Raw genomic sequence first — 12,316 nt, 5'->3', positions numbered from 1 at the left:
TCTTAGCGACTCCATGGACTGCAGGCTACCAGGTTCCTCCATCCATGGGATTTTCCAGGCAAGAGTACTAGAGTGGGGTGCCATTGCCTTCTCCATTCTCAAAAGCTAGAGACTGCTTTTTTTTTTAGGAGTAGTAATGGTCATGATGATAATAGTTATATTCCTGTTTTACCAGTAAGAAATTGAGGCTTACAGAATTTTAAACATTGGTTCATATTCATATGTTTTATAAATTACAGGGTAAATTCAGGAGATTCATTTTTTATTCAAAATTTCTTACTAATTTCATACCTTTCTTCCATTTGCACCAGGTGTAAATGTGAGTAGGAATCCTTTATCTGTAGAGTTTGCAGGTGTATCTCAAGATGGCTTGCTAAAGTTGATTTAAATAGTCCTTAATATTTGTAGCCTTAGACTGGTCCCACCACTGATTTGGCCAGCTTAGAAACCCAAATGACTTTCAAAATAAGACCTTGGGCAGGCTGTTACCTTTTGTTTTTGCACACTTTTAGTCGGAGAAGGAAATGGCAACCCACTCCAGTGTTCTTGCCTGGAGAATCCCAGGGACAGGGGAGCCTGGTGGGCTGCCGTCTATGGGGTCACACAGAGTCGGACACGACTGAAGCGACTTAGCAGCAGCAGCAGCAGTCATAGACTATGGGTTAACATCTATGCTCACATTACTTGACAGATGACTCCAGATAATAAATGCCAACCACTGTTCATTCTAATTCCATTCCCATGATGTGTTTGTAACCACTGTTCTGTCTGCACCCTCTTTCTAGTTCATCAGAGATAAATTACTACTGAGTCCTTTATTCCAGTAGATCATTTTCTCTTTTGAGAAGAAAAAATGATAGTAAAAACAGAGTTCAAGGTTTTGCCTTCACACATGCCAGTGAGTTTTCCTTTTTATGGAAGTAGCTGTAGCTTTGCCTCCCTGTTCATTTTTGAAGTGATAACATGAATTTGTCAGAATCATAAATCTGAATTTGTGCTCCAAGCCCTAATTGTCAATTGTGAAGCCTTTGAATGAATTATACCTTTAGAACCGTGTACACCAATCACACTGATGTCCATTGTAAGGTGTGTTTCTGTTTTTATAATTACTCATTTTGTATTCACAAGGACGTTTTCAAAACCTCAGCTCATAGGAAACATAGGAGACTATTTATTGGTAAATGTGGTTTTGCATAATGTTTTACAATGGATACTATAAAACTTGGCATTTCTTGTTTTACCATCTTAATCTTTCAGCTGGTCATTATCATTGATCAAAATCCTTCAAGAGGATGAGATCAAAGTAGATATTTAGGTAGTTGCATACAGTATGTGAGCATTTATGGTGCTTATGTCACATTTTCTGCAACACATAAAGCATTCTTTGAAGTGAATCCAATTTTTCTATCAATGCTGTGTTCAGAGATTTCAGTAAAATTTTGGTTATCTGAAACCAGACTTCTTGTTCCCCCATTCATCTTGAAAGAACATGAGTAGAAGGAGGCTCCAATTCCTTGAAAACAGAGTCTAATTGTTAGGCAACTAGGAACAACTAAAGTTATCTAAAAGAAATAGAATACTCAAAGATTATACTTGATATAATAAAGCAGCCAAATAGTACATACTTTCATCAGCTGATGAGAACCATCCACTTTTTTTTTTTTTTTTCACATGAGAGCTAAGAAGCAAAAGAGTAGCAATATTGAATAAACCCAAGTGAAAGTGGAATTGTGTAGTGAACAGGGAAGACACACTAAAGAAGGGTTCATTGGACCATGGTAGCAACGATGCAGGTAATGATAGTGATGCAAGTGGTGAGTGAGACTATAATGCTAAAGAAAATGAACCGAACCATGAAGAGGCATAGTAGCAAAAGTGGCTTTGTTGGTAGAACCACAGTGGTTCTGGACTCCAGAACTCATGAAAAGTATCTACCAGAGGTGAGCTACCTTAAAAGGAGAAGAGAAGCTAAGATCTAACTCACCACATTAGAACCTGAAGATATGCCCATAGATTCTTTCTAGTGACTGGGTAATAATGTAAATGAGCAGAAACTTCTGTAGTTCCCAAATAGTCTGCATGTTAAAAGTAGACCAGCCACTGTGCTTAAACAGTCTGAGGATGGCAAACATCCGCAGCTAATGCACTGACAATTCTTATCCCCTCTTCAGTTCTGTACTAGTAAAACTGACACCTCTAATTTCAGCTCTTCACAGAGTATAACACATGTCATTAATGTTAATAATCTCATCTGCCATCATTAATAAAGTTTGTCATGTTCTGACTGCCTAAACAATATTGAAAGAACACAGTAGGGAGAGGGCAGGAAGATTTGGGAGAATGGCATTGAAACATGTAAAATTTCATGTATGAAACGAGTTGCCAGTCCAGGTTCGATGCACGATACTGGATGCTAGGGGCTGGTGCACTGGGACGACCCAGAGGGATGGAATGGGGAGGGAGGAGGGAGGAGGGTTTAGGATGGGGAACACATGTATACCTGTGGCAGATTCATTTTGATATTTGGCAAAACTAATACAGTTATGTAAATTTTAAAAATAAAATAAAATTTAAAAAAAAAAAGAAAAAAAAAGAAAGAACGCAGTAATTCTTTTGGAGATTCCTGTGCCCCAGTTTATATAAATCAGTATAAAACTCTCTCAGAAAACTTGAAAAGTTCCTTGGACAGAATATTATATCCCTCCAATATCTTCATGTAGCATAATTTTTACAATAGAAAGCTTGGGAAGTGATTAGTAGACAACTTCTCAACCCAATTCAGAGTTGGGAATTCTCCGTGCTCTGAATTAGTCAGATGTAGATAACAGGCAGCATATTCTGCCTCTTTTATTCAATAACAAAGCTGTTTGGTTTTATTCTTTACTTGGTCTTTAGAGTTCTAGTACTCTATCAATTTAGTAGATATTTACATAGCATGGCAGCTTCTGCTGTGGGAGAGCTGGGTGTGGATTGAAGCATATTATCATCCTGGTATGAAAGGCAGCAAGAAGCATTATAAAGCACAGGTCTTACAGCACTTAAAAAATGAAATGCTGATTCTGTTTAATGTGCAATCAGCGTTGTTCTTCTTGTAGTTATTTCATCACTAAGTCATGTCCTGCTCTTTTGCAACCCTATGAACTATAGCCCGCCAGGCTCCTTTATCTGTGGTATCTCCCAGCAGGAATACTGGAATGGGTTGCCATTTCCCACTCCAGAGGATCTTCCTGACCCAGGGACCGAACCCACATCTCCAGCATTGGCAGGCAGATTCTTTTCCACTGAGCCACATGGGGAAACCGGTTTGACGTACATATCATCAATGTTGTTAAATATGCTGTTTGAAAAATCCCAATCAACAAACAAAAGCTCATAACAGCCTTTTGGCCCATAGCAACAAAGACCTGGGCTGCTTCTTGCTTTGGGGTGGGCTTGATTATTATCTTTGTGCTGGATCTTGGTATGTAAGGTTTAACTAATAATGGCTCTGAGTCCATAATTAATCAGATTCCTAATGGTAAGCCAACATACGTTATTTAGAAAAGAAAATCTTTTAATAATTGAGACAAATGGCCTAAGATATTTGTTCCATATAAAGTTTTGATCACTTAATCACCATGCAGAGCTAAACTTCTCTGCTTCTTATGTTTTATAAGATTGCTATTGGATTTTTACCTTGATACTTTTTTTTTTCAAATAAATCCTCAGTAAAATTTAGAATAATATTTGGGATTTCTTTGGTAACATTTTGTAATCAAACTAAACTCTGGGAATTTACATTTACTTTCATTTAGTTATTATATTTAAAATATATTATTTCCTAACTTACTCCATATATAAAGAAGCAACTAGAAAGCATCTTTACAGAGGTGTAAGGTTGACCTGCTTGGTCACTCTTTGGTGACATAGTCACATAATTACAGTCTAGGAGAGCAAACTAATTCATATATTGACGACTCACAATGGGAAAACTTATATTGAAGGCAGTTCTTCAAATGCATATTTTATAACCAAGAAATTTTATGTTATGAAAGTGATATATGGAGTAGCTTGTATTGCTTCAGTGAATTCATTTTTAGGGGGGGAATATTTACTGTTTTCTTGGAAAAATTCAATAGGTAGGCCTAAATGTTCAAGGATTTTATTATCTTAAATGAACTGAGTTTATTGTTTTATCAATTACATAATTTATACCTTGTTTTTTTTATATAACGTGAATAATACATTAATTAAACCTAAAATTGTTTGATAGATCCAAGTATCTAAGATATTGCATATTAGGAATTTGTACATATTTATATGTATGGTATGGTAATGTACATATTTGTACATATGGTAAGATATCATTTAGACATGATGGCTCTCTAAAATGTTTTTATATGAATTTCAGAGTGCTGGAATTCTCATTTATATTTTAAATGGTAAATTCGAACATCAACATTTTAGAATTAGCTTCTTTAAATTTTTTACCTAGATCTTTAATTAAAGATTTTTCCTTTTCTTACATTTATTCCAGAAATAATATCAAACTGTTAACTAAGAGATTTATCTATTATATATTTGAAAAGCATAGTAATAAAATTATGAAGAAATATTGTTAACCAAAATTTGCTTTGAATTACAAAGATTATTTTAAAGATTTTTCTAATGTATGAGCATGAAAAAGAGCAAATGGTGGGATGGCAGTAAGAGATAGTAGTGAAAATATTTTATCATTGTGTTCATTACCATAAATCAAAGGCACTGTAAGATTTGCCTTTATGTTTGGAAGAACAAGCTTTTTATTGACTGTCTTTCATAATTAATAGCATTTACTCTTTAAATCAAATTAGTCCACTTTTCCTGTTAAAGCCTCATTGTAGGATCATTTTTTAAAGCACAAAATGACCTTGACAAAAATGAAGCATTGATAATACGTTGATTAGAAGTCTATTTGGTCTAATAGCAACTGTTTCCTTGTCATTAGTTCCTGCTACAAAACTCTCAGAGGTCATAGTTCATTACTATCTCCTGGCAGCGTTATTTTCTCCATACAGAAAAAGTTGACCCTACTGAACAAAACACTGATGGATTGACTTAGTCATATATATGGATTTTCTTAATACTTCTTTAATCAGCTAATTTTGTGATTCAAGGTTGTATTACAGGATATCCATCAACTGGGCAGGAAGAAGAGAACAATATGCCAGGGAAACGAGCATCCTCAGAATTTCTTGTTAGACATAATCAATGAAGGGTAGAGAGGCTGTGCTTTATTGCAGAAAAAGAAATGCATAAAGTGATTGAGGTTTCAGAAAATCAAAATGCAAGCATTGATAGGGAAACACATGGCAGGAAGAAACTGCACATATAAGAGCAAGTTATAGGTGTTCATGGTTTGACATGTTGAAAAATAAAGCTAGAAAATGTTCCACATAAGCCCTTGGAATCCTTGCTGAATTTAAGAATTTCTCCTATGAAATGTGGTAAATTTTAATATAAACACCTCCCTTTCATGGTAATTTGAGCAAAGGAACACAGATATTTATGAAACAACACATCCAATAAACAGAAACCATTACTTATACATTCTTTATCCATAATATATGTGGACTTCACTGGTATAAAATATATGTAGTCAAAGAAAAAAATAGTTTGCTTTGGTTAGCCAAGGGCAATAAAGGACAAATGAGATGCAATTAAGCACAGAACAATTTAGGATAATTCTAATAGCAAAGTCTTTAATGATGCTTTGATACAGATGAATTTGATTTAGAAATATCTCCTAAGTTAAGTTGTGGAAACCTATCTCTTTAGTCACTTAAATTTGGACAGGCAGAAGTTATTATGCTGAATGAGAAAATGGAAACCTTGGAAAGGAACTAAATGACCTAATTGATCTTCTTTTCCATCACTGATTTCTAGATACTACTGTAAATTAAATGGGAAAAGATTACCTTCTTACTATCTAAAATAAAAAGAAATGAACTGGACTTGCAAGTGCTTATTATATATATATATATTTTAAAAAGTTTAGCAAGGTGGCATTAGTGGTAAAAAACCCACCTGCCAATACAGGAGACATAATGAAATGTGGGTTTGATCCCTGGGTTAGGAAGATCTCCTGGAGGACTGAAGGACAACCCATGCCAGTATTCTTGGGCAGAGGAGCCTTGCAGGCTAAAGTCCATGGGGTAGCAAAGAGTCAGACACAACTGAGCAGCTTAAACACAAACACAGCATAAAGCCATGTCTCAGTTCAGTTCAGTTCAGTCACTCAGTTGTGTCTGACTCTTTGCAACTCCATGGACTGCAGCACATCAGGCTTCCTTGTCCACTCCCAGAGCTTGCTCAAACTCACGTCCATTGACTTGGTGACCCATCGAACCATCTCATCCTCTGTCGTCCCCTTCTCCTCCAGCCTTCAATCTTTCCCAGCATCAGGGTCTTTTCAAATGAGTCAGTTTTTCACATCGGGTAGCCAAAGTATTAGAGTTTCAGCTTCAACATCAGTCCTTCCAATGAATATTTAGGACTGATCTCCTTTAGGATGGACTGGTTGGATCTCCTTGCAGTCCAAGGGACTCTCAGGAGTCTTCTCCAACACCACAGTTCAAAAGCATCAATTCTTCAGTGCTCAACTTTCTCCATAGTCCAACTCTTACATCTATACATGACTACTAGAAAAACCATAGCTTTGACTACACCGACCTTTGTCAGCAAAGTAATATCTCTGCTTTTTAATATGCTGTCTAGGTTGGTCATAACTTTCCTTCCAAGGAGGAAGCGTCTTTTAATTTCATGGCTGCAGTCACCATCCACAGTGATTTTGGAGCCCCCCAAAATAAAGTCTCTCACTGTTTCCATTGTTTCATGGTATATTTGCCATGAAGTGATGGAACTGGGTGCCATGATCTTTGTTTTTTGAATGTTGAGTTTTAAGCCAGATTTTTCACTCTCCCCTTTCACTTTCATCAAAAGACTCTTAGTTCTCTTGATGACTGAGACTAAGAACTAAGACTCTTAGTTCTTCTTTACTTTCTGCCATAAGGGTGATGTCATCTGCATATCTGAGGTTATTGATATTTTTCCCAGCAATCTTGATTCCAGCTTGTGCTTCATCATGCGAAATGCTGGGCTGAATGAAACACAAGCTGAAATCAAGCTGTGTCTATAGCCACCTTTTTGCCCGTGTCCTTGCCTGATATTGTTCTTAGTGGCTCTGAGGTGATATATGCAATATTTGTGTTATATAAATCACTTCAGATAGCTGGGTGATAGCTTTTCTAGAACAGAGTAGTAGTCACAGTTTCCTGTCCTGATTTAGAAACAAAAAAATCATTAGAAACTATAAAACCTTTATCTAAATATCTCATATATTTTTTTGGTGGGAATATAACATGGTAGAGCCATTTGGAAAAAAGTTTATACAGTTTTCTTATAAAATCAAACATAAACTTATCATACAATCCAGCTATCTAATACCTGGGTATTTATCCCTGAGAAAATAAAACTTAAGTCCACAGAAAGACCTGTACACAAATATTCACATCAGGTTTATAATAGTCAAAAGCTGGAAACAAACAAAACATCCTGCAAGGATCAAATGGTTAAACAAACTGTGGTCCACCCCTTTTCTGCAAAGAAAAGCAACAAACTCTTGACACACAAGAAGTATGAATCTCAAGGACATTAAACTGGGGGGCGGGGGGCAGGAAGAGAGCCAGTCTCAAAAGGTTACATACCGTATGAGTCTCTTTATAGAACATTCTCAAAAGACAAAATCATGGGATGGAAAACAAAATAGTGGCTTCCATGGGTTAAGGCTAGGGAGAACAGGATGGGTATGACTAGAAAGAGGCAGCAAGGGAGTTTCTGGTTCTATATTTTAACTGTGCTTGTGGTTACTGAAAGAAAAAGAAAAGAAGCACATTCAAAGTCACAATACACAATTTAGAAAACCTGCGGTTTCCATGCTTGAACCACGAGGAGGTTGAGAGCCCAGCCACGTGGACCTCTGCTTCGCCCCCTAGTGGCGGCTCCAGAGGTACAGCTATGAAGATGAAGGTGTTGCAGGGAAGTGGCTGACTCATACTTCTCATTTGCATACCCATCATACCCTGCAGAGTACAATCTTTTCAGGCTTAAAATAATATATTTTTTCGGCTCAACATTTCTAACTATGAGAAGTTTGCTTACAGAATTCCTTGTTTAAACTTTAGGCAGGAAGTAACCCTTGGGATACAGAACCACCATCAGCGAAGTAGGAGTTGCAATTAGTGGGAGGTGCCCGCTCAGCAAGTGAACGTTACTTTCCGGTTTCTCTTCATATTGCACCAATTTTTCGCTTCTTACTTGAGATTTTCGTGGGGAGAAACAACCTTGAGTTGTTAAACTAATTTTTGGAGGCCTTGCTTCGGCAAGGCTGATCTTTCACGGTACAAAAAAAGACCTCACTTTGTGAAAATAACAATGTGATTTGCGTCTTCTAGTATTGTGTTATAGTCAGTGTAGTTGCAGTTTTCTTAATAGCTGAGTGAAGTATCTATCTACAATGCAGGGAACATCTCGGTTCAATTGTTGGATCAGGGACTGAAGGGTTCCCCCGGAGAAGGGTTCAATTCTTGGGCCACAGGGGCAGAGGCGGAATCAGGGTTCAATTCTTGGGCCACAGGGGCAGAGGCAGAAAGATTCTGCCAAAGCAAGAAATAATAACCTAACCGGGCCAGAACAATACGCCAACCAAAGACAGCTGCGCGACTATACATATAACTCAGTACTTCTCAATGGATAGGCGTCTGAGTGAACTCCGGGAGTTGGTGATGGACAGGGAGGCTCAGCGTGCTGCACGTCAAGGGGTCGCAAAGAGTCGGACAGGACTGAGTGAACTAAGCATTTCTAAGTGTGAACTCCAAAGTAAGGCTCCATTGGGTTTTTTTTTTTTTTTTTATTTGTCAGAAGTGAAGTAAAGTTATTCAGTCGGGTCTGACACTTTACAACCCCATGGTCCAGGCTCCTCAGTCCGTGGGATATTCCAGGCAAGCGTACTGGTTTAGTTCAGTCCAGTCGCTCAGTCGTGTCCGACTCTCTGCGACCCCAGGAATCGCAAAGTATTGGAATGGGTTGCTATTTTCTTCTCCAGAGGATCTTCCCAACCCAGGGGTCGAACCTGAGTCTCCCGCAGTGGCATATGCTTTACCATCTGAGCCATCAGGGAAGTTCTGTAAAAATATCTGTAAAACTAAAAATATTATAGGTTTAAGTCACGTAAGTTATACCAGGTAAAGTCTGGACTTGCCAGTTATTGGTGACTCCTATCAGACACACTAAAACGACCGTGATGCTAAGTTGCTTCAGTCGTGTCTGATTCTTTGTGACCCTATGATCCGCAGCCCCCCAGGCCCCTCTGTCCATGGGATGCTCCAGGCAAGAATGCTGAAGTGGGTACCCATTCCCTTTTTTAGAGGATCTTCTCCACCCAGGGATCAAACTCGGGTCTCTTGTGTCTCCAGCACTGGCAGGCAGGTTCTTTACCACTAGAACCACATGGGAAGTACAATCAAAGATAAAAATCAACTCAATGTTCTAAATCAACTATTTGTCTAATTCTCATCTATAGGCTCTCAGTATTATATCTTTCCAATCCAGTGATACAATGAACACATAGAATTTTTCATTTTATCTTTAGCATATGTGTATTACCAAAGAATTAGAAGTATGAATTTTAAGTGTCCATGTATCATGTCTGAAAGACACAAATGGCCATTTTCCAATATCTTTCAAGTTATCTCCTTCCATTCTCCTTAGAAGCTTCTGGCTCAAGTAGGATGATAGAATATGAAAGGTTGTGGGGAAAGAAAGTTGACTCAACCTTTAAGTGTCAAAATTTCAGTCAGACTCTTACCGCAGACTTAAACCCAGCAAAAAACAAAATAGATAAAATTACACATTTCCATACACAATTGGTTTTACATGGATACTTAAAAGTGAATTAATGTGATATTGTTACTAAATATGTTCTTTTAATCACAAAAATACCTCTAACTAGCAAGTGGAGTTAATAAATATGTCAAACTGAATACATACTGGTTTCATGTTGATTTTTCCTGAATTTTATTAATTTTTGCTAAAAACAAATTTCCAAAGAATTAAATATTTTCTCTAATTTAAGTTATAACTTATTTGAAGCTAAAACAAACATTCCAGAAATTGAAGAGGTGAGTTCTTAAAGGAAACATCAAAAATGTCTCCTCAGAACAAGTCATTTTATCTACTCTACATCAATACTGGTTAATTGGTACACCTTTCTCTCCTAAATGAGTATTTTATGCATACCTATTCCATCTTCTAAATTCTTTTGCAATATTTTATGTAAATAATTATATTTCCCCTTCTCAATTCTCTTGTGATAATTTAAGTAAAATCGTAGAAAAGATCTCTGTATGAAATATAAACCAAGATAAAATGAAATACCTTTGGCTCTTGGATATGTGAAAAATAACCCCAATTTCTTCTGTTTTGTTGTTGTAGCTGTCTTTTTGTTGAAGAAATGTCTTGTGCACTATAAATATCTATGTTCAAAATTTCAGATGATTATAATTCATCTTTTTCTTTGTGGTTCTTGTCAAGAAATTGATGAAATGACATAAATAAATGAACAATAAAATAGTTCAAAGATAAATTGTTCCTTCATTATAACTTTCTCATGTTAAGCCATGGATGGCACTTAAAGGAGAATTTTAGTTTATCAAGCTGAAAAGGGCAAGTAAAAATTTATTTCTTCAAGAAAATCTCTCTTCCCTAAGATTAGCCTCTTCTAGGATCCTCAAGACCTTTATTATTAAGTTATTAAGACAAATAATTAAAGTGAAATTTTATGAGTATGAGAGATTTTCATTTGCTGACATAAGACAAAGAAACATTTTGGCTTGCAGCATCAGAAGAGAAGTAAGTTCTGAATAGCTCTGACCACTTGGAATTACACTAGTATTTAAATAGAAATATTGAAGAGGGATTAGTAGGCAAGATTCTGTCAGCGGATAGTTTTATGTGTGGCTCACAGTTCACTCAGAAAATGGGGAAGTAGTATTTTCTCTCTGGAAACAGCTGTGATATACTTCTGTCTCCTTACATTCAAATAACTGCCTGCACCCCCGCGTAGGGTTTGGAGGTCATTTGCCGACCAGTTATGATGCTCCCCACCCCGTACATGTTGGAAGTGTTTCACTGTAAAGAGGCTTAAATGGCATGCCCTCATCTTTTAACTTTAACAAGGGCCATTGATGGATGTGGTCCATTTAAATGTACAACAGAGAGCTGAACTAGATAACGAACTTATTATTCCTCTCGGAGGATTATAGGTTAGTCCCGACGGAGTGCAGTAAGCCAGAGCAAATCCATATCTACTGGCTAAACAATAGCCAGAAGGCTGACTAGAAATATTGATTTACTTTCTAGGCCATTTAGGCCTTAATGGCGGAGAAAAGCTGAAGTGCTGTTTACTTTTCTGCCAGAATCGACCAAACAACCAGTCCATTTTTTACAGGTTTTTGATTGATTTCGCTTAGAAGAATTAGAGGTGATTTATTTTTAAGCTGAAAGCAACTCGTAAATATCTTCAACTGTACGGGTTCCCTGAGAGGAAATGTTAAGTGGAAAGACGTATTGAGAAAGACTTTGTTGCAAATCAATGGGAACAAGGTATCATGCCTCACTATGAACCGTCAGATGTCATACACTTTTCCAGAGCCCTGTCAGGACTATAATCTCATCACTTCGGTGTCTGTCTTTTTGAAAGCTCTCAAGTTCACCAAGCTTGAATAAATTCAATCGCCTGACTGAATTTCAGCCAAATGCACCCCGCTGACTTTCAAAGGGTCCTGGATGGGACAACATAATGGTGTGCAAGGCTCGCATGGAGCATTTTCGATGTTTGATGGGTGAAAACAGTAATTTATCACACAAGTGGCAATTTTCCATGATTCCTCAATCCCACACACAGAAAATGTGTAACTCCAACAAAGAAATGAAGCCTACACACAAAGGAGGGCTCATCCCAGATGGTACCTTGTTAGTCCGTCTGTTAAAAAAAAGACGTCAACACTTAAATCACTTATAATATTGAAAGATATGCTTCAACAATAACTGTGAAAAATTGTCTGTGACTTACTGTTCACTCGGGCAAGGGCATGACAAGACTGCAATGAAAGGCCAGTTAAGTGTTTTAAATGACCTTCCCGAGAGTGCCTGTCTTCATGTTTAGATTGAGTTAACAAAGGGGTGAAGGATGGCCCTTGAAATTCTATATGGAAGTTCTCTATTCTGCGCTGGCCACAGA

General features: G+C 37.2%; 1 protein-coding gene and 1 non-coding gene across 2 annotated transcripts in view; both read left to right on the top strand.

Moving 5' to 3' along the window:
* DGKB (diacylglycerol kinase beta) overlaps window positions 1–12,316 on the top strand; it is a 1,145,939-nt gene that overhangs the window by 869,598 nt on the left and 264,025 nt on the right. The gene's annotated exons all lie outside the window — the stretch shown is intronic.
* On the top strand, window positions 8,290–8,406 carry LOC129659756 (U5 spliceosomal RNA). Its single transcript, XR_008718227.1, has one exon. It is a non-coding gene; the product is annotated as a U5 spliceosomal RNA (small nuclear RNA).

This window comes from Bubalus kerabau, chromosome 8 (genome assembly GCF_029407905.1).
Source record: "Bubalus kerabau isolate K-KA32 ecotype Philippines breed swamp buffalo chromosome 8, PCC_UOA_SB_1v2, whole genome shotgun sequence".
NCBI lineage: Eukaryota > Metazoa > Chordata > Mammalia > Artiodactyla > Bovidae > Bubalus > Bubalus kerabau.
This window is presented reverse-complemented; position numbering and strand designations above follow the sequence as displayed.